Consider the following 23,476-nt stretch of genomic DNA (forward strand, 5'->3'; position numbering starts at 1 on the left):
GTCTGGCACCTTAGACCACTCGGCCATTCTCACACGACATAGCAGCCCCAGCAAAAGAAGACACTGACATCGTGCTCGTAGTAAAGTAAAAAAAGTTTGTCAGAAGTGGGATTCGAACCCACGCCCACATACGTGAACCAGAAGCATCGTTCAACCCGTATCACTGGGCAAGGTTTCCCTTGAGTCTGGCGCCTTAGACCACTCGGCCATTCGGGCAAAATACATCAGCCCAGCAAAAGGAGACACTGACATTGTTCCGGTAGTAAAGGAAAAAAAAGTTTGTCAGAAGTGGGATTTGAACCCACACCCACATACGTGGCCAGAAGCCTCGTTCAACCCGTATCACTGGGCAAGGTTTCGCTTGAGTTTGGAGCCTTAGGCCACCCGGCCATTCTGACAAGACATTTCAGCCCCAGCAAAAGGAGACACTGACTTTGTGCTGGTAGTAAAGTAAAAAAAGAGCTTCTCAGAAGTGGGATTTCAACCCACGCCCACATACGTAGACCAGAGGCCTCGTTCAACCCGTATCACTGTTCAAGGTTTCCCTTAAGTCTGGCGCCTTGGACCACTCGGCCATTCTGACACGATATTTTAGTCCTAACCAAAGGAGACACTGGCTTCGTTCTTGTACTAAAATAAAAAAAGTTTGTCAGAAGTGGAATTCACACCCACGCCCACATACGTGGACCAGAAGCCTCGTTCAACCCGTATCTTTGTGCAAGGTTTCCCTTGAGTCTGGCGCCTTAGACCACTCGGCCATTCAGATAGGATATGTCAGCCTCAGCAAAAGAAGACGCTGACTCTGTGCTGGCAGAAAAAGTAAAAAAAAAATTGACAGAAGTGAGATTCGAACCCACGCACACATACGTGGAACAGAAGCCTAGTTCAACTCGCATCACTGGGCAAGGTTTCCCTTCAGTCTGGCGTCTTAGACCACTCGGCCATTCTGATACGATATGTCAGCCCCAGCAAAAGGAGACACTGACTTTGTTCTGTTAGTGAAGTAAAAAAAGTTTGTCTGAAGAGGGATTCGAACCCACGCCCACATACGTGGACCAGAAGCCTCGTTCAACCCCTATCACTGGGCAAGGTTTCCCTTGAGTCTGGCGCCTTAGACCACTCGGCCATTCTGATAAGATATATCAGCCCCAGCAAAAGATGACACTGACTTTATGCTCGTAGTAAAGTAAAAAAAAGTTTGTCTGAAATGGGATTTGAACCCCCGCCCACACACCTAGACCAGAAGCCTCGTTGAACCCCTATCACCGGGCAAGGTTTCCCTTCAGTCTGGCGCCTTAGACCACTCGGCCATTCTGACACAACTTTTCTGCCCAGCAAAAGGAGACACTGACTTTGTTCTGGGAGTAAAGTAAAAAAAAGTTGACAGAAGTGGGATTCGAACCAACGCATGCATACGTGCACCAGAAGCCTCGTTCAACTCACTGGGCAAGGTTTCCCTTGAGTCTGGCGCCTTAGACCACTCGGCCATTCTGATACGATATGTCAGCCCCAGCAAAAGGTGACACTGACTTTGTTCTGTTAGTGAAGTAAAAAAAAGTTTGTCGGAAGAGGGATTCGAACTCACGCCCACATACGTGGACCAGAAGCCTCGTTCAACCCCTATCACTGGGCATGGTTTCCCTTGAGTCTGGCACCTTAGACCACTCGGCCATTCTCACACGACATAGCAGCCCCAGCAAAAGAAGACACTGACTTCGTGCTCGTAGTAAAGTAAAAAAAGTTTGTCAGAAGTGGGATTCGAACCCACGCCCAAATACGTGAACCAGAAGCATCGTTCAACCCGTATCACTGGGCAAGGTTTCCCTTGAGTCTGGCGCCTTAGACCACACGGCCATTCGGGCGAAATACATCAGCCCAGCAAAAGGAGACACTGACATTGTTCCGGTAGTAAAGGAAAAAAAAGTTTGTCAGAAGTGGGACTCGAACGCACGCCCACATACGTGGCCAGAAGCCTCGTTCAACCCGTATCACTGGGCAAGGTTTCGCTTGAGTCTGGAGCCTTAGGCCACTCGGCCATTCTGACAAGATATTTCAGCCCCAGCAAAAGGAGACACTGACTTTGTGCTGGTAGTAAAGTAAAAAAAAAGAGCTTCTCAGAAGTGGAATTTCAACCCACGCCCACATACGTAGACCAGAGGCCTCGTTCAACCCGTATCACTGGGCAAGGTTTCCCTTGAGTCTGGCGCCTTAGACCACTGTGCCATTCTGACACGATATATCAGCCCCAGCAAAAGAAGACACTGACTTCGTGCTGGTAGTAAAGTAAAAAAAGTTTGTCAGAAGAGGGGTTCGAATCCACGCCCACATACGTGGACCAGAAGCCTCGTTCAACCCCTATCACTGGGCAAGGTTTTCCTTGAGTCTGGCGCCTTAGACCACTCGGCCATTCTGACACGATATATCAGCCCCAGCAAAAGAAGACACTGACTTCGTGCTGGTAGTAAAGTAAAAAAAGTTTGTCAGAAGTGGGATTCGAACCCACGCACACATACGTGGACCAGAAGCCTCGTCACACTCGTATCACTGGGCAAGGTTTCCCTTAAGCCTGGCGCCTTAGACCACTCGGCCATTCTGATACGATATGTCAGCCCCAGCAAAAGGTGACACTGACTTTGTTCTGTTAGTGAAGTAAAAAAAAGTTTGTCGGAAGAGGGATTCGAACCCACGCCCAAATACGTGGACCAGAAGCCTCGTCCAACCCCTATCACTGGGCAAGGTTTCCCTTGAGTCTGGCACCTTAGACCACTCGGCCATTCTCACACGACATAGCAGCCCCAGCAAAAGAAGACACTGACATCGTGCTCGTAGTAAAGTAAAAAAAGTTTGTCAGAAGTGAGATTCGAACCCACGCCCACATACGTGAACCAGAAGCATCGTTCAACCCGTATCACTGGGCAAGGTTTCCCTTGAGTCTGGCGCCTTAGACCACTCGGCCATTCGGGCAAAATACATCAGCCCAGCAAAAGGAGACACTGACATTGTTCCGGTAGTAAAGGAAAAAAAAGTTTGTCAGAAGTGGGATTTGAACCCACGCCCACATACGTGGCCAGAAGCCTCGTTCAACCCGTATCACTGGGCAAGGTTTCGCTTGAGTTTGGAGCCTTAGGCCACCCGGCCATTCTGACAAGACATTTCAGCCCCAGCAAAAGGAGACACTGACTTTGTGCTGGTAGTAAAGTAAAAAAAGAGCTTCTCAGAAGTGGGATTTCAACCCACGCCCACATACGTAGACCAGAGGCCTCGTTCAACCCGTATCACTGTTCAAGGTTTCCCTTAAGTCTGGCGCCTTGGACCACTCGGCCATTCTGACACGATATTTTAGTCCTAACCAAAGGAGACACTGGCTTCGTTCTTGTACTAAAATAAAAAAAGTTTGTCAGAAGTGGAATTCACACCCACGCCCACATACGTGGACCAGAAGCCTCGTTCAACCCGTATCTTTGTGCAAGGTTTCCCTTGAGTCTGGCGCCTTAGACCACTCGGCCATTCAGATAGGATATGTCAGCCTCAGCAAAAGAAGACGCTGACTCTGTGCTGGCAGAAAAAGTAAAAAAAAATTGACAGAAGTGAGATTCGAACCCACGCACACATACGTGGAACAGAAGCCTAGTTCAACTCGCATCACTGGGCAAGGTTTCCCTTCAGTCTGGCGTCTTAGACCACTCGGCCATTCTGATACGATATGTCAGCCCCAGCAAAAGGAGACACTGACTTTGTTCTGTTAGTGAAGTAAAAAAAGTTTGTCTGAAGAGGGATTCGAACCCACGCCCACATACGTGGACCAGAAGCCTCGTTCAACCCCTATCACTGGGCAAGGTTTCCCTTGAGTCTGGCGCCTTAGACCACTCGGCCATTCTGACACAATATTTCGGCCCAGCAAAAGAAGACGCTGACTCTGTGCTGGTAGTAAAGTAAAAAAGTTGACAGAAGTGGGATTCGAACCCACGCACACATACGTGTACCAGAAGCCTCGTTCAACTCACTGGGCAAGGTTTCCCTTGAGTCTGTAGCCTTAGACCACTCGACCATTCTGGCACGATATTTCAGCCTTAGCAGAAGGAGACACTGACTTTGTGCTGGTAGTAAAGTAAAAAAAAGAGCTTCTCAGAAGTGGGATTTCAACCCACGCCCGCATACGTAGACCATAAGCCTCGTTCAACCCGTATAACTGGGCAAGGTTTCCCTTAAGTCTGGTGCCTTAGACAACTCGGCCGTTCTGACACGATATATAAGCTGCAGCAAAGGAAGACACTGACTTTGTTCTGGTAGTAAAGTAAAAAAAGTTTGTCAGAAGTGGGATTCGAACCCACGCACACATACGTGGACCAGAAGCCTTGTTCATCTCGTATGACTGGGCAAGGTTCCCCATGAGTCTAGCACCTTCGACCACTCGGCCATTCTGGCACAATATTTCAGCCCAGCAAAAGGAGACACTGACTTTGTGCTGGTAGTAAATTTAAAAAAATTGACAGAAGTGAGATTCGAACCCACGCACACATACTTGGACCAGAGGCCTCGTTCAACTCGCATCACCGGGCAAAGTTTCCCTTCAGTCTGGCGCCTTACACCACTCGGCCATTCTGATACGATATGTCAGCCCCAGCAAAAGGAGACGCTGACTTTGTTCTGTTAGTGAAGTAAAAAAAGTTTGTCAGAAGAGGGGTTCGAACCCACGCACACATACGTGGACCAGAAGCCTCGTTCAACTCGTATCACTGGGCAAGGTTTCCCTTGAGTCTGGCGCCTTAGACCACTCGGCCATTCTGATAAGATATATCAGCCCCAGCAAAAGATGACACTGACTTTATGCTCGTAGTAAAGTAAAAAAAAGTTTGTCTGAAATGGGATTTGAACCCCCGCCCACACACCTAGACCAGAAGCCTCGTTGAACCCCTATCACCGGGCAAGGTTTCCCTTCAGTCTGGCGCCTTAGACCACTCGGCCATTCTGACACAATTTTTCTGCCCAGCAAAAGGAGACACTGACTTTGTTCTGGTAGTAAAGTAAAAAAAAGTTGACAGAAGTGGGATTCGAACCCACGCATGCATACGTGCACCAGAAGCCTCGTTCAACTCACTGGGCAAGGTTTCCCTTGAGTCTGGCGCCTTAGACCACTCGGCCATTCTGATACGATATGTCAGCCCCAGCAAAAGGTGACACTGACTTTGTTCTGTTAGTGAAGTAAAAAAAAGTTTGTCGGAAGAGGGATTCGAAGTCACGCCCACATACGTGGACCAGAAGCCTCGTTCAACCCCTATCACTGGGCAAGGTTTCCCTTGAGTCTGGCACCTTAGACCACTCGGCCATTCTCACACGACATAGCAGCCCCAGCAAAAGAAGACACTGACTTCGTGCTCGTAGTAAAGTAAAAAAAGTTTGTCAGAAGTGGGATTCGAACCCACGCCCACATACGTGAACCAGAAGCATCGTTCAACCCGTATCACTGGGCAAGGTTTCCCTTGAGTCTGGCGCCTTAGACCACACGGCCATTCGGGCGAAATACATCAGCCCAGCAAAAGGAGACACTGACATTGTTCCGGTAGTAAAGGAAAAAAAAGTTTGTCAGAAGTGGGACTCGAACGCACGCCCACATACGTGGCCAGAAGCCTCGTTCAACCCGTATCACTGGGCAAGGTTTCGCTTGAGTCTGGAGCCTTAGGCCACTCGGCCATTCTGACAAGATATTTCAGCCCCAGCAAAAGGAGACACTGACTTTGTGCTGGTAGTAAAGTAAAAAAAAAGAGCTTCTCAGAAGTGGAATTTCAACCCACGCCCACATACGTAGACCAGAGGCCTCGTTCAACCCGTATCACTGGGCAAGGTTTCCCTTGAGTCTGGCGCCTTAGACCACTGTGCCATTCTGACACGATATAGTTCAGCCCCAGCAAAAGAAGACACTGACTTCGTGCTGGTAGTAAAGTAAAAAAAGTTTGTCAGAAGTGGGATTCGAACCCAGGCACACATACGTGGACGAGAAGCCTCGTTACACTCGTATCACTGGGCAAGGTTTCCCTTAAGTCAGGCGCCTTAGACCACTCGGCCATTATGATACGATATGTCAGCCCCAGCAAAAGGAGACACTGACTTTGATCTGTTAGTGAAGTAAAAAAAGTTTGTCAGAAGTGGGATTCGAACCCACGCCCACATACGTGAACCAGAAGCATCGTTCAACCCGTATAACTGGGCAAGGTTTCCTTTGAGTCTGGCGCCTTAGACCACTCGGCCATTCGGGCAAAATACATCAGCCCAGCAAAAGGAGACACTGACATTGTTCCGGTAGTAAAGGAAAAAAATGTTTGTCAGAAGTGGGATTCGAACCCACGCCCACATACGTGGCCAGAAATCTCGTTCAATCCGTATCACTGGGCAAGGTTTCGCTTGAGTCTGGAGCCTTAGGCCACTCGGCCATTCTGACAAGATATTTTAGCCCCAGCAAAAGGAGACACTGACTTTGTGCTGGTAGTAAAGTAAAAAAAAGAGCTTCTCAGAAGTGGGATTTCAACCCACGCCCACATACGTAGACCAGAGGCCTCGTTCAACCCGTATCACTCGGCAAGGTATCCCTTAAGTCTGGCGCCTTGGACCACTCGGCCATTTTGACACGATATTTTATTCCTAACCAAAGGAGACACTGGCTTCGTTCTTGTAGTAAAATAAAAAACGTTTGTCAGAAGTGGAATTCACACCCACGCCCACATACGTGGACCAGAAGCCTCGTTCAACCCGTATCTTTGCGCAAGGTTTCCCTTGAGTCTGGCGCCTTAGACCACTCGGCCATTCAGATAGGATATGTCAGCCTCAGCAAAAGAAGTCGCTGACTCTGTGCTGGCAGAAAAAGTAAAAAAAAATTGACAGAAGTGAGATTCGAACCCACGCACACATACGTGGAACAGAAGCCTAGTTCAACTCGCATCACTGGGCAAGGTTTCCCTTCAGTCTGGCGTCTTAGACCACTCGGCCATTCTGATACGATATGTCAGCCCCAGCAAAAGGAGACACTGACTTTGTTCTGTTAGTGAAGTAAAAAAAGTTTGTCTGAAGAGGGATTCGAACCCACGCCCACATACGTGAACCAAAAGCATCGTTCAACCCGTATCACTGGGCAAGGTTTCCCTTGAGTCTGGCGCCTTAGACCACTCGGCCATTCGGGCAAAATATATCAGCCCAGCAAAAGGAGACACTGACATTGTTCCGGTAGTAAATTAAAAAAAATTGACAGAAGTGAGATTCGAACCCACGCACGCATGGACCAGAAGGCTCGTTCAACTTGCATCACCGGGCAAGGTTTCCCTTCAGTCTGGCGCCTCAGACCACTCGGCCATTCTGACACAGTTTTTCTGCCCAGCAAAAGGAGACACTGACTTTGTTCTGTTATTGAAGTAAAAAAAAGTTTGTCAGAAGAGGGGTTCGAATCCACGCCCACATACGTGGACCAGAAGCCTCGTTCAACCCCTATCACTGGGCAAGGTTTCCCTTGAGTCTGGCACCTTAGACCACTCGGCCATTCTCACACGACATATCAACCCAGCAAAAGGAGACACTGACATTGTTCTGTTAGAAAAGTAAAAAAAAGTTTGTCAGAAGTGGGATTCGAACCCACGCCCACATACGTGGACCAGAGGCCTCGTTCAACCCGTATCACTGGGCAAGGTTTTCCTTGAGTCTGGCGCCTTAGACCACTCGGCCATTCTGACACGATATACCAGCCCCAGCAAAAGAAGACACTGACTTCGTGCTCGTAGTAAAGTAAAAAAAGTTTGTCAGAAGTGGGATTCGAACCCACGCCCACATACGTGAACCAGAAGCATCGTTCAACCCGCATCACTGGGCAAGGTTTCCCTTGAGTCTGGCGCCTTGGACCACACGGCCATTTTGACACGATATTTTAGTCCTAACCAAAGGAGACACTGGCTTCGTTCTTGTAGTAAAATAAAAAACGTTTGTCAGAAGTGGAATTCACACCCACGTCCACATACGTGGCCAGAAGCCTCGTTCAACCCGTATCTTTGCGCAAGGTTTCCCTTGAGTCTGGCGCCTTAGACCACTCGGCCATTCAGATAGGATATGTCAGCCTCAGCAAAAGAAGACGCTGACTCTGTGCTGGCAGAAAAAGTAAAAAAAAATTGACAGAAGTGAGATTCGAACCCACGCACACATACGTGGAACAGAAGCCTAGTTCAACTCGCATCACCGGGCAAGGTTTCCCTTCAGTCTGGCGCCTTACACCACTCGGCCATTCTGATACGATATGTCAGCCCCAGCAAAAGGAGACGCTGACTTTGTTGTGTTAGTGAAGTAAAAAAAGTTTGTCAGAAGAGGGGTTCGAACCCACGCACACATACGTGGACCAGAAGCCTCGTTCAACTCGTATCATTGGGCAAGGTTTCCCTTGAGTCTGGCGCCTTAGACCACTCGGCCATTCTGATAAGATATATCAGTCCCAGCAAAAGATGACACTGACTTTATGCTCGTAGTAAAGTAAAAAAAAGTTTGTCTGAAATGGGATTTGAACCCCCGCCCACACACCTAGACCAGAAGCCTCGTTGAACCCCTATCACCGGGCAAGGGTTCCCTTCAGTCTGGCGCCTTAGACCACTCGGCCATTCTGACACAATTTTTCTGCCCAGCAAAAGGAGACACTGACTTTGTTCTGGTAGTAAAGTAAAAAAAAGTTGACAGAAGTGGGATTCGAACCCACGCATGCATACGTGCACCAGAAGCCTCGTTCAACTCACTGGGCAAGGTTTCCCTTGAGTCTGGCGCCTTAGACCACTCGGCCATTCTGATACGATATGTCAGCCCCAGCAAAAGGTGACACTGACTTTGTTCTGTTAGTGAAGTAAAAAAAAGTTTGTCGGAAGAGGGATTCGAACCCACGCCCACATACGTGGACCAGAAGCCTCGTTCAACCCCTATCACTGGGCAAGGTTTCCCTTGAGTCTGGCACCTTAGACCACTCGGCCATTCTCACACGACATAGCAGCCCCAGCAAAAGAAGACACTGACTTCGTGCTCGTAGTAAAGTAAAAAAAGTTTGTCAGAAGTGGGATTCGAACCCACGCCCACATACGTGAACCAGAAGCATCGTTCAACCCGTATCACTGGGCAAGGTTTCCCTTGAGTCTGGCGCCTTAGACTACTCGGCCATTCGGGCAAAATACATCAGCCCAGCAAAAGGAGACACTGACATTGTTCCGGTAGTAAAGGAAAAAAAAGTTTGTCAGAAGTGGGACTCGAACCCACGCCCACATACGTGGCCAGAAGCCTCGTTCAACCCGTATCACTGGGCAAGGTTTCGCTTGAGTCTGGAGCCTTAGGCCAGTGGGCCATTCTGACAAGATATTTCAGCCCCAGCAAAAGGAGACACTGACTTTGTGCTGGTAGTAAAGTAAAAAAAAGAGCTTCTCAGAAGTGGGATTTCAACCCACGCCCACATACGTAGACCAGAGGCCTCCTTCAACCCGTATCACTGGGCAAGGTTTCCCTTAAGTCTGGCGCCTTGGACCACTCGGCCATTCTGACACGATATTTTAGTCCTAACCAAAGGAGACACTGGCTTCGTTCTTGTACTAAAATGAAAAAAGTTTGTCAGAAGTGGAATTCACACCCACGCCCACATACGTGGACCTGAAGTCTCGTTCAACCCGTATCTTTGCGCAAGGTTTCCCTTGAGTCTGGCGCCTTAGACCACTCGGCCATTCAGATAGGATATGTCAGCCTCAGCAAAAGAAGACGCTGACTCTGTGCTGGCAGAAAAAGTAAAAAAAAATTGACGGAAGTGAGATTCGAACCCACGCACACATACGTGGAACAGAAGCCTAGTTCAACTCGCATCACTGGGCAAGGTTTCCCTTCAGTCTGGCGTCTTAGACCACTCGGCCATTCTGATAAGATATATCAGCCCCAGCAAAAGATGACACTGACTTTATGCTCGTAGTAAAGTAAAAAAAAGTTTGTCTGAAATGGGATTTGAACCCCCGCCCACACACCTAGACCAGAAGCCTCGTTGAACCCCTATCACCGGGCAAGGGTTCCCTTCAGTCTGGCGCCTTAGACCACTCGGCCATTCTGACACAATTTTTCTGCCCAGCAAAAGGAGACACTGACTTTGTTCTGTTATTGAAGTAAAAAAAAGTTTGTCAGAAGAGGGGTTCGAATCCACGCCCACATACGTGGACCAGAAGCCTCGTTCAACCCCTATCATTGGGCAAGGTTTCCCTTGAGTCTGGCACCTTAGACCACTCGGCCATTCTCACACGACATATCAACCCAGCAAAAGGAGACACTGACATTGTTCTGTTAGAAAAGTAAAAAAAAGTTTGTCAGAAGTGGGATTCGAACCCACGCCCACATACGTGGACCAGAGGCCTCGTTCAACCCGTATCACTGGGCAAGGTTTTCCTTGAGTCTGGCGCCTTAGACCACTCGGCCATTCTGACACGATATATCAGCCCCAGCAAAAGAAGACACTGACTTCGTGCTGGTAGTAAAGTAAAAAAAGTTTGTCAGAAGTGGGATTCGAACCCACGCACACATACGTGTACCAGAAGCCTCGTCACACTCGTATCACTGGGCAAGGTTTCCCTTAAGTCTGGCGCCTTAGACCACTCGGCCATTCTGATACGACATATCAACCCAGCAAAAGGAGACACTGACATTGTTCTGTTAGAAAAGTAAAAAAAAGTTTGTCAGAAGTGGGATTCGAACCCACGCCCACATACGTGGACCAGAGGCCTCGTTCGACCCGTATCACTGGGCAAGGTTTTCCTTGAGTCTGGCGCCTTAGACCACTCGGCCATTCTGACACGATATATCAGCCCCAGCAAAAGAAGACACTGACTTCGTGCTGGTAGTAAAGTAAAAAAAGTTTGTCAGAAGTGGGATTCGAACCCACGCACACATACGTGGACCAGAAGCCTCGTCACACTCGTATCACTGGGCAAGGTTTCCCTTAAGTCTGGCACCTTAGACCACTCGGCCATTCTCACACGACATAGCAGCCCCAGCAAAAGAAGACACTGACTTCGTGCTCGTAGTAAAGTAAAAAAAGTTTGTCAGAAGTGGGATTCGAACCCACGCCCACATACGTGGACCAGAAGCCTCGTTCTACCCCTATCACTGGGCAAGGTTTCCCTTGAGTCTGGCGCCTCAGACCACTCGGCCATTCTGACACAATTTTTCTGCCCAGCAAAAGGAGACACTGACTTTGTTCTGTTATTGAAGTAAAAAAAAGTTTGCCAGAAGAGGGGTTCGAATCCACGCCCACATACGTGGACCAGAAGCCTCGTTCAACCCCTATCACCGGGCAAGGTTTCCCTTGAGTCTGGCACCTTAGACCACTCGGCCATTCTCACACGACATATCAACCCAGCAAAAGGAGACACTGACATTGTTCTGTTAGAAAAGTAAAAAAAAGTTTGTCAGAAGTGGGATTCGAACCCACGCCCACATACGTGGACCAGAGGCCTCGTTCAACCCGTATCACTGGGCAAGGTTTTCCTTGAGTCTGGCGCCTTAGACCACTCGGCCATTCTGACACGATATATCAGCCCCAGCAAAAGAAGACACTGACTTCGTGCTGGTAGTAAAGTAAAAAAAGTTTGTCAGAAGTGGGATTCGAACCCACGCACACATACGTGTACCAGAAGCCTCGTCACACTCGTATCACTGGGCAAGGTTTCCCTTGAGTCTGGCGCCTTAGACCACTCGGCCATTCGGGCAAAATACATCAGCCCAGCAAAAGGAGACACTGACATTGTTCCGGTAGTAAAGGAAAAAAAAGTTTGTCAGAAGTGGGATTCGAACCCACGCCCACATACGTGGCCAGAAGCCTCGTTCAACCCGTATCACTGGGCAAGGTTTCGCTTGAGTCTGGAGCCTTAGGCCACTCGGCCATTCTGAGAAGATATTTCAGCCCCAGCAAAAGGAGACACTGACTTTGCGCTGGTAGTAAAGTAAAAAAAAGAGCTTCTCAGAAGTGGGATTTCAACCCACGCCCACATACGTAGACCAGAGGCCTCGTTCAACCCGTATCACTCGGCAAGGTATCCCTTAAGTCTGGCGCCTTGGACCACTCGGCCATTTTGACACGATATTTTAGTCCTAACCAAAGGAGACACTGGCTTCGTTCTTGTAGTAAAATAAAAAACGTTTGTCAGAAGTGGAATTCACACCCACGTCCACATACGTGGCCAGAAGCCTCGTTCAACCCGTATCTTTGCGCAAGGTTTCCCTTGAGTCTGGCGCCTTAGACCACTCGGCCATTCAGATAGGATATGTCAGCCTCAGCAAAAGAAGACGCTGACTCTGTGCTGGCAGAAAAAGTAAAAAAAAATTGACAGAAGTGAGATTCGAACCCACGCACACATACGTGGAACAGAAGCCTAGTTCAACTCGCATCACCGGGCAAGGTTTCCCTTCAGTCTGGCGCCTTACACCACTCGGCCATTCTGATACGATATGTCAGCCCCAGCAAAAGGAGACGCTGACTTTGTTGTGTTAGTGAAGTAAAAAAAGTTTGTCAGAAGAGGGGTTCGAACCCACGCACACATACGTGGACCAGAAGCCTCGTTCAACTCGTATCATTGGGCAAGGTTTCCCTTGAGTCTGGCGCCTTAGACCACTCGGCCATTCTGATAAGATATATCAGTCCCAGCAAAAGATGACACTGACTTTATGCTCGTAGTAAAGTAAAAAAAAGTTTGTCTGAAATGGGATTTGAACCCCCGCCCACACACCTAGACCAGAAGCCTCGTTGAACCCCTATCACCGGGCAAGGGTTCCCTTCAGTCTGGCGCCTTAGACCACTCGGCCATTCTGACACAATTTTTCTGCCCAGCAAAAGGAGACACTGACTTTGTTCTGGTAGTAAAGTAAAAAAAAGTTGACAGAAGTGGGATTCGAACCCACGCATGCATACGTGCACCAGAAGCCTCGTTCAACTCACTGGGCAAGGTTTCCCTTGAGTCTGGCGCCTTAGACCACTCGGCCATTCTGATACGATATGTCAGCCCCAGCAAAAGGTGACACTGACTTTGTTCTGTTAGTGAAGTAAAAAAAAGTTTGTCGGAAGAGGGATTCGAACCCACGCCCACATACGTGGACCAGAAGCCTCGTTCAACCCCTATCACTGGGCAAGGTTTCCCTTGAGTCTGGCACCTTAGACCACTCGGCCATTCTCACACGACATAGCAGCCCCAGCAAAAGAAGACACTGACTTCGTGCTCGTAGTAAAGTAAAAAAAGTTTGTCAGAAGTGGGATTCGAACCCACGCCCACATACGTGAACCAGAAGCATCGTTCAACCCGTATTACTGGGCAAGGTTTCCCTTGAGTCTGGCGCCTTAGACTACTCGGCCATTCGGGCAAAATACATCAGCCCAGCAAAAGGAGACACTGACATTGTTCCGGTAGTAAAGGAAAAAAAAGTTTGTCAGAAGTGGGACTCGAACCCACGCCCACATACGTGGCCAGAAGCCTCGTTCAACCCGTATCACTGGGCAAGGTTTCGCTTGAGTCTGGAGCCTTAGGCCAGTGGGCCATTCTGACAAGATATTTCAGCCCCAGCAAAAGGAGACACTGACTTTGTGCTGGTAGTAAAGTAAAAAAAAGAGCTTCTCAGAAGTGGGATTTCAACCCACGCCCACATACGTAGACCAGAGGCCTCCTTCAACCCGTATCACTGGGCAAGGTTTCCCTTAAGTCTGGCGCCTTGGACCACTCGGCCATTCTGACACGATATTTTAGTCCTAACCAAAGGAGACACTGGCTTCGTTCTTGTACTAAAATGAAAAAAGTTTGTCAGAAGTGGAATTCACACCCACGCCCACATACGTGGACCTGAAGTCTCGTTCAACCCGTATCTTTGCGCAAGGTTTCCCTTGAGTCTGGCGCCTTAGACCACTCGGCCATTCAGATAGGATATGTCAGCCTCAGCAAAAGAAGACGCTGACTCTGTGCTGGCAGAAAAAGTAAAAAAAAATTGACGGAAGTGAGATTCGAACCCACGCACACATACGTGGAACAGAAGCCTAGTTCAACTCGCATCACTGGGCAAGGTTTCCCTTCAGTCTGGCGTCTTAGACCACTCGGCCATTCTGATAAGATATATCAGCCCCAGCAAAAGATGACACTGACTTTATGCTCGTAGTAAAGTAAAAAAAAGTTTGTCTGAAATGGGATTTGAACCCCCGCCCACACACCTAGACCAGAAGCCTCGTTGAACCCCTATCACCGGGCAAGGGTTCCCTTCAGTCTGGCGCCTTAGACCACTCGGCCATTCTGACACAATTTTTCTGCCCAGCAAAAGGAGACACTGACTTTGTTCTGTTATTGAAGTAAAAAAAAGTTTGTCAGAAGAGGGGTTCGAATCCACGCCCACATACGTGGACCAGAAGCCTCGTTCAACCCCTATCACTGGGCAAGGTTTCCCTTGAGTCTGGCACCTTAGACCACTCGGCCATTCTCACACGACATATCAACCCAGCAAAAGGAGACACTGACATTGTTCTGTTAGAAAAGTAAAAAAAAGTTTGTCAGAAGTGGGATTCGAACCCACGCCCACATACGTGGACCAGAGGCCTCGTTCAACCCGTATCACTGGGCAAGGTTTTCCTTGAGTCTGGCGCCTTAGACCACTCGGCCATTCTGACACGATATATCAGCCCCAGCAAAAGAAGACACTGACTTCGTGCTGGTAGTAAAGTAAAAAAAGTTTGTCAGAAGTGGGATTCGAACCCACGCACACATACGTGTACCAGAAGCCTCGTCACACTCGTATCACTGGGCAAGGTTTCCCTTAAGTCTGGCGCCTTAGACCACTCGGCCATTCTGATACGACATATCAACCCAGCAAAAGGAGACACTGACATTGTTCTGTTAGAAAAGTAAAAAAAAGTTTGTCAGAAGTGGGATTCGAACCCACGCCCACATACGTGGACCAGAGGCCTCGTTCGACCCGTATCACTGGGCAAGGTTTTCCTTGAGTCTGGCGCCTTAGACCACTCGGCCATTCTGACACGATATATCAGCCCCAGCAAAAGAAGACACTGACTTCGTGCTGGTAGTAAAGTAAAAAAAGTTTGTCAGAAGTGGGATTCGAACCCACGCACACATACGTGGACCAGAAGCCTCGTCACACTCGTATCACTGGGCAAGGTTTCCCTTAAGTCTGGCACCTTAGACCACTCGGCCATTCTCACACGACATAGCAGCCCCAGCAAAAGAAGACACTGACTTCGTGCTCGTAGTAAAGTAAAAAAAGTTTGTCAGAAGTGGGATTCGAACCCACGCCCACATACGTGGACCAGAAGCCTCGTCACACTCGTATCACTGGGCAAGGTTTCCCTTAAGTCTGGCGCCTTAGACCACTCGGCCATTCTGATACGATATGTCAGCCCCAGCAAAAGGTGACACTGACTTTGTTCTGTTAGTGAAGTAAAAAAAAGTTTGTCGGAAGAGGGATTCGAACCCACGCCCAAATACGTGGACCAGAAGCCTCGTCCAACCCCTATCACTGGGCAAGGTTTCCCTTGAGTCTGGCACCTTAGACCACTCGGCCATTCTCACACGACATAGCAGCCCCAGCAAAAGAAGACACTGACATCGTGCTCGTAGTAAAGTAAAAAAAGTTTGTCAGAAGTGGGATTCGAACCCACGCCCACATACGTGAACCAGAAGCATCGTTCAACCCGTATCACTGGGCAAGGTTTCCCTTGAGTCTGGCGCCTTAGACCACTCGGCCATTCGGGCAAAATACATCAGCCCAGCAAAAGGAGACACTGACATTGTTCCGGTAGTAAAGGAAAAAAAAGTTTGTCAGAAGTGGGATTTGAACCCACACCCACATACGTGGCCAGAAGCCTCGTTCAACCCGTATCACTGGGCAAGGTTTCGCTTGAGTTTGGAGCCTTAGGCCACCCGGCCATTCTGACAAGACATTTCAGCCCCAGCAAAAGGAGACACTGACTTTGTGCTGGTAGTAAAGTAAAAAAAGAGCTTCTCAGAAGTGGGATTTCAACCCACGCCCACATACGTAGACCAGAGGCCTCGTTCAACCCGTATCACTGTTCAAGGTTTCCCTTAAGTCTGGCGCCTTGGACCACTCGGCCATTCTGACACGATATTTTAGTCCTAACCAAAGGAGACACTGGCTTCGTTCTTGTACTAAAATAAAAAAAGTTTGTCAGAAGTGGAATTCACACCCACGCCCACATACGTGGACCAGAAGCCTCGTTCAACCCGTATCTTTGTGCAAGGTTTCCCTTGAGTCTGGCGCCTTAGACCACTCGGCCATTCAGATAGGATATGTCAGCCTCAGCAAAAGAAGACGCTGACTCTGTGCTGGCAGAAAAAGTAAAAAAAAAATTGACAGAAGTGAGATTCGAACCCACGCACACATACGTGGAACAGAAGCCTAGTTCAACTCGCATCACTGGGCAAGGTTTCCCTTCAGTCTGGCGTCTTAGACCACTCGGCCATTCTGATACGATATGTCAGCCCCAGCAAAAGGAGACACTGACTTTGTTCTGTTAGTGAAGTAAAAAAAGTTTGTCTGAAGAGGGATTCGAACCCACGCCCACATACGTGGACCAGAAGCCTCGTTCAACCCCTATCACTGGGCAAGGTTTCCCTTGAGTCTGGCGCCTTAGACCACTCGGCCATTCTGATAAGATATATCAGCCCCAGCAAAAGATGACACTGACTTTATGCTCGTAGTAAAGTAAAAAAAAGTTTGTCTGAAATGGGATTTGAACCCCCGCCCACACACCTAGACCAGAAGCCTCGTTGAACCCCTATCACCGGGCAAGGTTTCCCTTCAGTCTGGCGCCTTAGACCACTCGGCCATTCTGACACAACTTTTCTGCCCAGCAAAAGGAGACACTGACTTTGTTCTGGGAGTAAAGTAAAAAAAAGTTGACAGAAGTGGGATTCGAACCAACGCATGCATACGTGCACCAGAAGCCTCGTTCAACTCACTGGGCAAGGTTTCCCTTGAGTCTGGCGCCTTAGACCACTCGGCCATTCTGATACGATATGTCAGCCCCAGCAAAAGGTGACACTGACTTTGTTCTGTTAGTGAAGTAAAAAAAAGTTTGTCGGAAGAGGGATTCGAACTCACGCCCACATACGTGGACCAGAAGCCTCGTTCAACCCCTATCACTGGGCATGGTTTCCCTTGAGTCTGGCACCTTAGACCACTCGGCCATTCTCACACGACATAGCAGCCCCAGCAAAAGAAGACACTGACTTCGTGCTCGTAGTAAAGTAAAAAAAGTTTGTCAGAAGTGGGATTCGAACCCACGCCCAAATACGTGAACCAGAAGCATCGTTCAACCCGTATCACTGGGCAAGGTTTCCCTTGAGTCTGGCGCCTTAGACCACACGGCCATTCGGGCGAAATACATCAGCCCAGCAAAAGGAGACACTGACATTGTTCCGGTAGTAAAGGAAAAAAAAGTTTGTCAGAAGTGGGACTCGAACGCACGCCCACATACGTGGCCAGAAGCCTCGTTCAACCCGTATCACTGGGCAAGGTTTCGCTTGAGTCTGGAGCCTTAGGCCACTCGGCCATTCTGACAAGATATTTCAGCCCCAGCAAAAGGAGACACTGACTTTGTGCTGGTAGTAAAGTAAAAAAAAAGAGCTTCTCAGAAGTGGAATTTCAACCCACGCCCACATACGTAGACCAGAGGCCTCGTTCAACCCGTATCACTGGGCAAGGTTTCCCTTGAGTCTGGCGCCTTAGACCACTGTGCCATTCTGACACGATATATCAGCCCCAGCAAAAGAAGACACTGACTTCGTGCTGGTAGTAAAGTAAAAAAAGTTTGTCAGAAGAGGGGTTCGAATCCACGCCCACATACGTGGACCAGAAGCCTCGTTCAACCCCTATCACTGGGCAAGGTTTTCCTTGAGTCTGGCGCCTTAGACCACTCGGCCATTCTGACACGATATATCAGCCCCAGCAAAAGAAGACACTGACTTCGTGCTGGTAGTAAAGTAAAAAAAGTTTGTCAGAAGTGGGATTCGAACCCACGCACACATACGTGGACCAGAAGCCTCGTCACACTCGTATCACTGGGCAAGGTTTCCCTTAAGCCTGGCGCCTTAGACCACTCGGCCATTCTGATACGATATGTCAGCCCCAGCAAAAGGTGACACTGACTTTGTTCTGTTAGTGAAGTAAAAAAAAGTTTGTCGGAAGAGGGATTCGAACCCACGCCCAAATACGTGGACCAGAAGCCTCGTCCAACCCCTATCACTGGGCAAGGTTTCCCTTGAGTCTGGCACCTTAGACCACTCGGCCATTCTCACACGACATAGCAGCCCCAGCAAAAGAAGACACTGACATCGTGCTCGTAGTAAAGTAAAAAAAGTTTGTCAGAAGTGAGATTCGAACCCACGCCCACATACGTGAACCAGAAGCATCGTTCAACCCGTATCACTGGGCAAGGTTTCCCTTGAGTCTGGCGCCTTAGACCACTCGGCCATTCGGGCAAAATACATCAGCCCAGCAAAAGGAGACACTGACATTGTTCCGGTAGTAAAGGAAAAAAAAGTTTGTCAGAAGTGGGATTTGAACCCACGCCCACATACGTGGCCAGAAGCCTCGTTCAACCCGTATCACTGGGCAAGGTTTCGCTTGAGTTTGGAGCCTTAGGCCACCCGGCCATTCTGACAAGACATTTCAGCCCCAGCAAAAGGAGACACTGACTTTGTGCTGGTAGTAAAGTAAAAAAAGAGCTTCTCAGAAGTGGGATTTCAACCCACGCCCACATACGTAGACCAGAGGCCTCGTTCAACCCGTATCACTGTTCAAGGTTTCCCTTAAGTCTGGCGCCTTGGACCACTCGGCCATTCTGACACGATATTTTAGTCCTAACCAAAGGAGACACTGGCTTCGTTCTTGTACTAAAATAAAAAAAGTTTGTCAGAAGTGGAATTCACACCCACGCCCACATACGTGGACCAGAAGCCTCGTTCAACCCGTATCTTTGTGCAAGGTTTCCCTTGAGTCTGGCGCCTTAGACCACTCGGCCATTCAGATAGGATATGTCAGCCTCAGCAAAAGAAGACGCTGACTCTGTGCTGGCAGAAAAAGTAAAAAAAAATTGACAGAAGTGAGATTCGAACCCACGCACACATACGTGGAACAGAAGCCTAGTTCAACTCGCATCACTGGGCAAGGTTTCCCTTCAGTCTGGCGTCTTAGACCACTCGGCCATTCTGATACGATATGTCAGCCCCAGCAAAAGGAGACACTGACTTTGTTCTGTTAGTGAAGTAAAAAAAGTTTGTCTGAAGAGGGATTCGAACCCACGCCCACATACGTGGACCAGAAGCCTCGTTCAACCCCTATCACTGGGCAAGGTTTCCCTTGAGTCTGGCGCCTTAGACCACTCGGCCATTCTGACACAATATTTCGGCCCAGCAAAAGAAGACGCTGACTCTGTGCTGGTAGTAAAGTAAAAAAGTTGACAGAAGTGGGATTCGAACCCACGCACACATACGTGTACCAGAAGCCTCGTTCAACTCACTGGGCAAGGTTTCCCTTGAGTCTGTAGCCTTAGACCACTCGACCATTCTGGCACGATATTTCAGCCTTAGCAGAAGGAGACACTGACTTTGTGCTGGTAGTAAAGTAAAAAAAAAGAGCTTCTCAGAAGTGGGATTTCAACCCACGCCCGCATACGTAGACCATAAGCCTCGTTCAACCCGTATAACTGGGCAAGGTTTCCCTTAAGTCTGGTGCCTTAGACAACTCGGCCGTTCTGACACGATATATAAGCTGCAGCAAAGGAAGACACTGACTTTGTTCTGGTAGTAAAGTAAAAAAAGTTTGTCAGAAGTGGGATTCGAACCCACGCACACATACGTGGACCAGAAGCCTTGTTCATCTCGTATGACTGGGCAAGGTTCCCCATGAGTCTAGCACCTTCGACCACTCGGCCATTCTGGCACAATATTTCAGCCCAGCAAAAGGAGACACTGACTTTGTGCTGGTAGTAAATTAAAAAAAATTGACAGAAGTGAGATTCGAACCCACGCACACATACTTGGACCAGAGGCCTCGTTCAACTCGCATCACCGGGCAAAGTTTCCCTTCAGTCTGGCGCCTTACACCACTCGGCCATTCTGATACGATATGTCAGCCCCAGCAAAAGGAGACGCTGACTTTGTTCTGTTAGTGAAGTAAAAAAAGTTTGTCAGAAGAGGGGTTCGAACCCACGCACACATACGTGGACCAGAAGCCTCGTTCAACTCGTATCACTGGGCAAGGTTTCCCTTGAGTCTGGCGCCTTAGACCACTCGGCCATTCTGATAAGATATATCAGCCCCAGCAAAAGATGACACTGACTTTATGCTCGTAGTAAAGTAAAAAAAAGTTTGTCTGAAATGGGATTTGAACCCCCGCCCACACACCTAGACCAGAAGCCTCGTTGAACCCCTATCACCGGGCAAGGTTTCCCTTCAGTCTGGCGCCTTAGACCACTCGGCCATTCTGACACAATTTTTCTGCCCAGCAAAAGGAGACACTGACTTTGTTCTGGTAGTAAAGTAAAAAAAAGTTGACAGAAGTGGGATTCGAACCCACGCATGCATACGTGCACCAGAAGCCTCGTTCAACTCACTGGGCAAGGTTTCCCTTGAGTCTGGCGCCTTAGACCACTCGGCCATTCTGATACGATATGTCAGCCCCAGCAAAAGGTGACACTGACTTTGTTCTGTTAGTGAAGTAAAAAAAAGTTTGTCGGAAGAGGGATTCGAAGTCACGCCCACATACGTGGACCAGAAGCCTCGTTCAACCCCTATCACTGGGCAAGGTTTCCCTTGAGTCTGGCACCTTAGACCACTCGGCCATTCTCACACGACATAGCAGCCCCAGCAAAAGAAGACACTGACTTCGTGCTCGTAGTAAAGTAAAAAAAGTTTGTCAGAAGTGGGATTCGAACCCACGCCCACATACGTGAACCAGAAGCATCGTTCAACCCGTATCACTGGGCAAGGTTTCCCTTGAGTCTGGCGCCTTAGACCACACGGCCATTCGGGCGAAATACATCAGCCCAGCAAAAGGAGACACTGACATTGTTCCGGTAGTAAAGGAAAAAAAAGTTTGTCAGAAGTGGGACTCGAACGCACGCCCACATACGTGGCCAGAAGCCTCGTTCAACCCGTATCACTGGGCAAGGTTTCGCTTGAGTCTGGAGCCTTAGGCCACTCGGCCATTCTGACAAGATATTTCAGCCCCAGCAAAAGGAGACACTGACTTTGTGCTGGTAGTAAAGTAAAAAAAAAGAGCTTCTCAGAAGTGGAATTTCAACCCACGCCCACATACGTAGACCAGAGGCCTCGTTCAACCCGTATCACTGGGCAAGGTTTCCCTTGAGTCTGGCGCCTTAGACCACTGTGCCATTCTGACACGATATAGTTCAGCCCCAGCAAAAGAAGACACTGACTTCGTGCTGGTAGTAAAGTAAAAAAAGTTTGTCAGAAGTGGGATTCGAACCCAGGCACACATACGTGGACGAGAAGCCTCGTTACACTCGTATCACTGGGCAAGGTTTCCCTTAAGTCAGGCGCCTTAGACCACTCGGCCATTATGATACGATATGTCAGCCCCAGCAAAAGGAGACACTGACTTTGATCTGTTAGTGAAGTAAAAAAAGTTTGTCAGAAGTGGGATTCGAACCCACGCCCACATACGTGAACCAGAAGCATCGTTCAACCCGTATAACTGGGCAAGGTTTCCTTTGAGTCTGGCGCCTTAGACCACTCGGCCATTCGGGCAAAATACATCAGCCCAGCAAAAGGAGACACTGACATTGTTCCGGTAGTAAAGGAAAAAAATGTTTGTCAGAAGTGGGATTCGAACCCACGCCCACATACGTGGCCAGAAATCTCGTTCAATCCGTATCACTGGGCAAGGTTTCGCTTGAGTCTGGAGCCTTAGGCCACTCGGCCATTCTGACAAGATATTTTAGCCCCAGCAAAAGGAGACACTGACTTTGTGCTGGTAGTAAAGTAAAAAAAAGAGCTTCTCAGAAGTGGGATTTCAACCCACGCCCACATACGTAGACCAGAGGCCTCGTTCAACCCGTATCACTCGGCAAGGTATCCCTTAAGTCTGGCGCCTTGGACCACTCGGCCATTTTGACACGATATTTTATTCCTAACCAAAGGAGACACTGGCTTCGTTCTTGTAGTAAAATAAAAAACGTTTGTCAGAAGTGGAATTCACACCCACGCCCACATACGTGGACCAGAAGCCTCGTTCAACCCGTATCTTTGCGCAAGGTTTCCCTTGAGTCTGGCGCCTTAGACCACTCGGCCATTCAGATAGGATATGTCAGCCTCAGCAAAAGAAGTCGCTGACTCTGTGCTGGCAGAAAAAGTAAAAAAAAATTGACAGAAGTGAGATTCGAACCCACGCACACATACGTGGAACAGAAGCCTAGTTCAACTCGCATCACTGGGCAAGGTTTCCCTTCAGTCTGGCGTCTTAGACCACTCGGCCATTCTGATACGATATGTCAGCCCCAGCAAAAGGAGACACTGACTTTGTTCTGTTAGTGAAGTAAAAAAAGTTTGTCTGAAGAGGGATTCGAACCCACGCCCACATACGTGAACCAAAAGCATCGTTCAACCCGTATCACTGGGCAAGGTTTCCCTTGAGTCTGGCGCCTTAGACCACTCGGCCATTCGGGCAAAATATATCAGCCCAGCAAAAGGAGACACTGACATTGTTCCGGTAGTAAATTAAAAAAAATTGACAGAAGTGAGATTCGAACCCACGCACGCATGGACCAGAAGGCTCGTTCAACTTGCATCACCGGGCAAGGTTTCCCTTCAGTCTGGCGCCTCAGACCACTCGGCCATTCTGACACAGTTTTTCTGCCCAGCAAAAGGAGACACTGACTTTGTTCTGTTATTGAAGTAAAAAAAAGTTTGTCAGAAGAGGGGTTCGAATCCACGCCCACATACGTGGACCAGAAGCCTCGTTCAACCCCTATCACTGGGCAAGGTTTCCCTTGAGTCTGGCACCTTAGACCACTCGGCCATTCTCACACGACATATCAACCCAGCAAAAGGAGACACTGACATTGTTCTGTTAGAAAAGTAAAAAAAAGTTTGTCAGAAGTGGGATTCGAACCCACGCCCACATACGTGGACCAGAGGCCTCGTTCAACCCGTATCACTGGGCAAGGTTTTCCTTGAGTCTGGCGCCTTAGACCACTCGGCCATTCTGACACGATATACCAGCCCCAGCAAAAGAAGACACTGACTTCGTGCTCGTAGTAAAGTAAAAAAAGTTTGTCAGAAGTGGGATTCGAACCCACGCCCACATACGTGAACCAGAAGCATCGTTCAACCCGCATCACTGGGCAAGGTTTCCCTTGAGTCTGGCGCCTTAGACCACTCGGCCATTCGGGCAAAATACATCAGCCCAGCAAAAG

At 48.8% G+C, this 23,476-nt stretch overlaps 28 non-coding genes across 28 annotated transcripts; all 28 read right to left on the reverse strand.

Moving 5' to 3' along the window:
- Nucleotides 1–97: 97 nt before the first annotated feature.
- On the reverse strand, nt 98–216 carry TRNAL-CAA (transfer RNA leucine (anticodon CAA)). The gene is made up of 2 exons: nt 179–216; nt 98–143 (listed from the first exon to the last, which is right to left on the reverse strand). It is a non-coding gene; the product is annotated as a tRNA-Leu (tRNA).
- A 2,079-nt stretch (nt 217–2,295) lies between these two features.
- TRNAL-CAA (transfer RNA leucine (anticodon CAA)) lies at nt 2,296–2,414 on the reverse strand. Its single transcript has 2 exons — nt 2,377–2,414; nt 2,296–2,341 (listed from the first exon to the last, which is right to left on the reverse strand). It is a non-coding gene; the product is annotated as a tRNA-Leu (tRNA).
- Nucleotides 2,415–3,762: 1,348 nt separating this feature from the next.
- On the reverse strand, nt 3,763–3,881 carry TRNAL-CAA (transfer RNA leucine (anticodon CAA)). The gene is made up of 2 exons: nt 3,844–3,881; nt 3,763–3,808 (listed from the first exon to the last, which is right to left on the reverse strand). It is a non-coding gene; the product is annotated as a tRNA-Leu (tRNA).
- A 2,254-nt stretch (nt 3,882–6,135) lies between these two features.
- TRNAL-CAA (transfer RNA leucine (anticodon CAA)) lies at nt 6,136–6,254 on the reverse strand. The gene is made up of 2 exons: nt 6,217–6,254; nt 6,136–6,181 (listed from the first exon to the last, which is right to left on the reverse strand). It is a non-coding gene; the product is annotated as a tRNA-Leu (tRNA).
- Nucleotides 6,255–6,318: 64 nt separating this feature from the next.
- TRNAL-CAA (transfer RNA leucine (anticodon CAA)) lies at nt 6,319–6,436 on the reverse strand. The gene is made up of 2 exons: nt 6,399–6,436; nt 6,319–6,363 (listed from the first exon to the last, which is right to left on the reverse strand). It is a non-coding gene; the product is annotated as a tRNA-Leu (tRNA).
- A 1,160-nt stretch (nt 6,437–7,596) lies between these two features.
- Nucleotides 7,597–7,715, reverse strand: TRNAL-CAA (transfer RNA leucine (anticodon CAA)). Its single transcript has 2 exons — nt 7,678–7,715; nt 7,597–7,642 (listed from the first exon to the last, which is right to left on the reverse strand). It is a non-coding gene; the product is annotated as a tRNA-Leu (tRNA).
- A 64-nt stretch (nt 7,716–7,779) lies between these two features.
- Nucleotides 7,780–7,898, reverse strand: TRNAL-CAA (transfer RNA leucine (anticodon CAA)). The gene is made up of 2 exons: nt 7,861–7,898; nt 7,780–7,825 (listed from the first exon to the last, which is right to left on the reverse strand). It is a non-coding gene; the product is annotated as a tRNA-Leu (tRNA).
- Nucleotides 7,899–8,873: 975 nt separating this feature from the next.
- Nucleotides 8,874–8,997, reverse strand: TRNAL-CAA (transfer RNA leucine (anticodon CAA)). Its single transcript has 2 exons — nt 8,955–8,997; nt 8,874–8,919 (listed from the first exon to the last, which is right to left on the reverse strand). It is a non-coding gene; the product is annotated as a tRNA-Leu (tRNA).
- Nucleotides 8,998–10,341: 1,344 nt separating this feature from the next.
- TRNAL-CAA (transfer RNA leucine (anticodon CAA)) lies at nt 10,342–10,460 on the reverse strand. The gene is made up of 2 exons: nt 10,423–10,460; nt 10,342–10,387 (listed from the first exon to the last, which is right to left on the reverse strand). It is a non-coding gene; the product is annotated as a tRNA-Leu (tRNA).
- A 64-nt stretch (nt 10,461–10,524) lies between these two features.
- TRNAL-UAA (transfer RNA leucine (anticodon UAA)) lies at nt 10,525–10,643 on the reverse strand. The gene is made up of 2 exons: nt 10,606–10,643; nt 10,525–10,570 (listed from the first exon to the last, which is right to left on the reverse strand). It is a non-coding gene; the product is annotated as a tRNA-Leu (tRNA).
- Nucleotides 10,644–10,707: 64 nt separating this feature from the next.
- Nucleotides 10,708–10,826, reverse strand: TRNAL-CAA (transfer RNA leucine (anticodon CAA)). The gene is made up of 2 exons: nt 10,789–10,826; nt 10,708–10,753 (listed from the first exon to the last, which is right to left on the reverse strand). It is a non-coding gene; the product is annotated as a tRNA-Leu (tRNA).
- A 64-nt stretch (nt 10,827–10,890) lies between these two features.
- Nucleotides 10,891–11,009, reverse strand: TRNAL-UAA (transfer RNA leucine (anticodon UAA)). Its single transcript has 2 exons — nt 10,972–11,009; nt 10,891–10,936 (listed from the first exon to the last, which is right to left on the reverse strand). It is a non-coding gene; the product is annotated as a tRNA-Leu (tRNA).
- Nucleotides 11,010–11,073: 64 nt separating this feature from the next.
- Nucleotides 11,074–11,192, reverse strand: TRNAL-CAA (transfer RNA leucine (anticodon CAA)). Its single transcript has 2 exons — nt 11,155–11,192; nt 11,074–11,119 (listed from the first exon to the last, which is right to left on the reverse strand). It is a non-coding gene; the product is annotated as a tRNA-Leu (tRNA).
- Nucleotides 11,193–11,439: 247 nt separating this feature from the next.
- Nucleotides 11,440–11,558, reverse strand: TRNAL-CAA (transfer RNA leucine (anticodon CAA)). Its single transcript has 2 exons — nt 11,521–11,558; nt 11,440–11,485 (listed from the first exon to the last, which is right to left on the reverse strand). It is a non-coding gene; the product is annotated as a tRNA-Leu (tRNA).
- Nucleotides 11,559–11,622: 64 nt separating this feature from the next.
- TRNAL-CAA (transfer RNA leucine (anticodon CAA)) lies at nt 11,623–11,741 on the reverse strand. The gene is made up of 2 exons: nt 11,704–11,741; nt 11,623–11,668 (listed from the first exon to the last, which is right to left on the reverse strand). It is a non-coding gene; the product is annotated as a tRNA-Leu (tRNA).
- A 1,343-nt stretch (nt 11,742–13,084) lies between these two features.
- TRNAL-CAA (transfer RNA leucine (anticodon CAA)) lies at nt 13,085–13,208 on the reverse strand. Its single transcript has 2 exons — nt 13,166–13,208; nt 13,085–13,130 (listed from the first exon to the last, which is right to left on the reverse strand). It is a non-coding gene; the product is annotated as a tRNA-Leu (tRNA).
- A 1,344-nt stretch (nt 13,209–14,552) lies between these two features.
- TRNAL-CAA (transfer RNA leucine (anticodon CAA)) lies at nt 14,553–14,671 on the reverse strand. The gene is made up of 2 exons: nt 14,634–14,671; nt 14,553–14,598 (listed from the first exon to the last, which is right to left on the reverse strand). It is a non-coding gene; the product is annotated as a tRNA-Leu (tRNA).
- A 64-nt stretch (nt 14,672–14,735) lies between these two features.
- TRNAL-UAA (transfer RNA leucine (anticodon UAA)) lies at nt 14,736–14,854 on the reverse strand. Its single transcript has 2 exons — nt 14,817–14,854; nt 14,736–14,781 (listed from the first exon to the last, which is right to left on the reverse strand). It is a non-coding gene; the product is annotated as a tRNA-Leu (tRNA).
- Nucleotides 14,855–14,918: 64 nt separating this feature from the next.
- Nucleotides 14,919–15,037, reverse strand: TRNAL-CAA (transfer RNA leucine (anticodon CAA)). The gene is made up of 2 exons: nt 15,000–15,037; nt 14,919–14,964 (listed from the first exon to the last, which is right to left on the reverse strand). It is a non-coding gene; the product is annotated as a tRNA-Leu (tRNA).
- Nucleotides 15,038–15,101: 64 nt separating this feature from the next.
- On the reverse strand, nt 15,102–15,220 carry TRNAL-UAA (transfer RNA leucine (anticodon UAA)). The gene is made up of 2 exons: nt 15,183–15,220; nt 15,102–15,147 (listed from the first exon to the last, which is right to left on the reverse strand). It is a non-coding gene; the product is annotated as a tRNA-Leu (tRNA).
- Nucleotides 15,221–15,284: 64 nt separating this feature from the next.
- Nucleotides 15,285–15,403, reverse strand: TRNAL-UAA (transfer RNA leucine (anticodon UAA)). Its single transcript has 2 exons — nt 15,366–15,403; nt 15,285–15,330 (listed from the first exon to the last, which is right to left on the reverse strand). It is a non-coding gene; the product is annotated as a tRNA-Leu (tRNA).
- A 248-nt stretch (nt 15,404–15,651) lies between these two features.
- TRNAL-CAA (transfer RNA leucine (anticodon CAA)) lies at nt 15,652–15,770 on the reverse strand. The gene is made up of 2 exons: nt 15,733–15,770; nt 15,652–15,697 (listed from the first exon to the last, which is right to left on the reverse strand). It is a non-coding gene; the product is annotated as a tRNA-Leu (tRNA).
- Nucleotides 15,771–17,849: 2,079 nt separating this feature from the next.
- On the reverse strand, nt 17,850–17,968 carry TRNAL-CAA (transfer RNA leucine (anticodon CAA)). Its single transcript has 2 exons — nt 17,931–17,968; nt 17,850–17,895 (listed from the first exon to the last, which is right to left on the reverse strand). It is a non-coding gene; the product is annotated as a tRNA-Leu (tRNA).
- Nucleotides 17,969–19,316: 1,348 nt separating this feature from the next.
- Nucleotides 19,317–19,435, reverse strand: TRNAL-CAA (transfer RNA leucine (anticodon CAA)). Its single transcript has 2 exons — nt 19,398–19,435; nt 19,317–19,362 (listed from the first exon to the last, which is right to left on the reverse strand). It is a non-coding gene; the product is annotated as a tRNA-Leu (tRNA).
- Nucleotides 19,436–21,690: 2,255 nt separating this feature from the next.
- TRNAL-CAA (transfer RNA leucine (anticodon CAA)) lies at nt 21,691–21,809 on the reverse strand. Its single transcript has 2 exons — nt 21,772–21,809; nt 21,691–21,736 (listed from the first exon to the last, which is right to left on the reverse strand). It is a non-coding gene; the product is annotated as a tRNA-Leu (tRNA).
- A 64-nt stretch (nt 21,810–21,873) lies between these two features.
- Nucleotides 21,874–21,991, reverse strand: TRNAL-CAA (transfer RNA leucine (anticodon CAA)). Its single transcript has 2 exons — nt 21,954–21,991; nt 21,874–21,918 (listed from the first exon to the last, which is right to left on the reverse strand). It is a non-coding gene; the product is annotated as a tRNA-Leu (tRNA).
- Nucleotides 21,992–23,151: 1,160 nt separating this feature from the next.
- On the reverse strand, nt 23,152–23,270 carry TRNAL-CAA (transfer RNA leucine (anticodon CAA)). The gene is made up of 2 exons: nt 23,233–23,270; nt 23,152–23,197 (listed from the first exon to the last, which is right to left on the reverse strand). It is a non-coding gene; the product is annotated as a tRNA-Leu (tRNA).
- A 64-nt stretch (nt 23,271–23,334) lies between these two features.
- On the reverse strand, nt 23,335–23,453 carry TRNAL-CAA (transfer RNA leucine (anticodon CAA)). Its single transcript has 2 exons — nt 23,416–23,453; nt 23,335–23,380 (listed from the first exon to the last, which is right to left on the reverse strand). It is a non-coding gene; the product is annotated as a tRNA-Leu (tRNA).
- Nucleotides 23,454–23,476: the final 23 nt, after the last annotated feature.

The sequence above is a fragment of the Rhipicephalus microplus genome, chromosome 2 (genome assembly GCF_043290135.1).
Source record: "Rhipicephalus microplus isolate Deutch F79 chromosome 2, USDA_Rmic, whole genome shotgun sequence".
Lineage (NCBI taxonomy): Eukaryota > Metazoa > Arthropoda > Arachnida > Ixodida > Ixodidae > Rhipicephalus > Rhipicephalus microplus.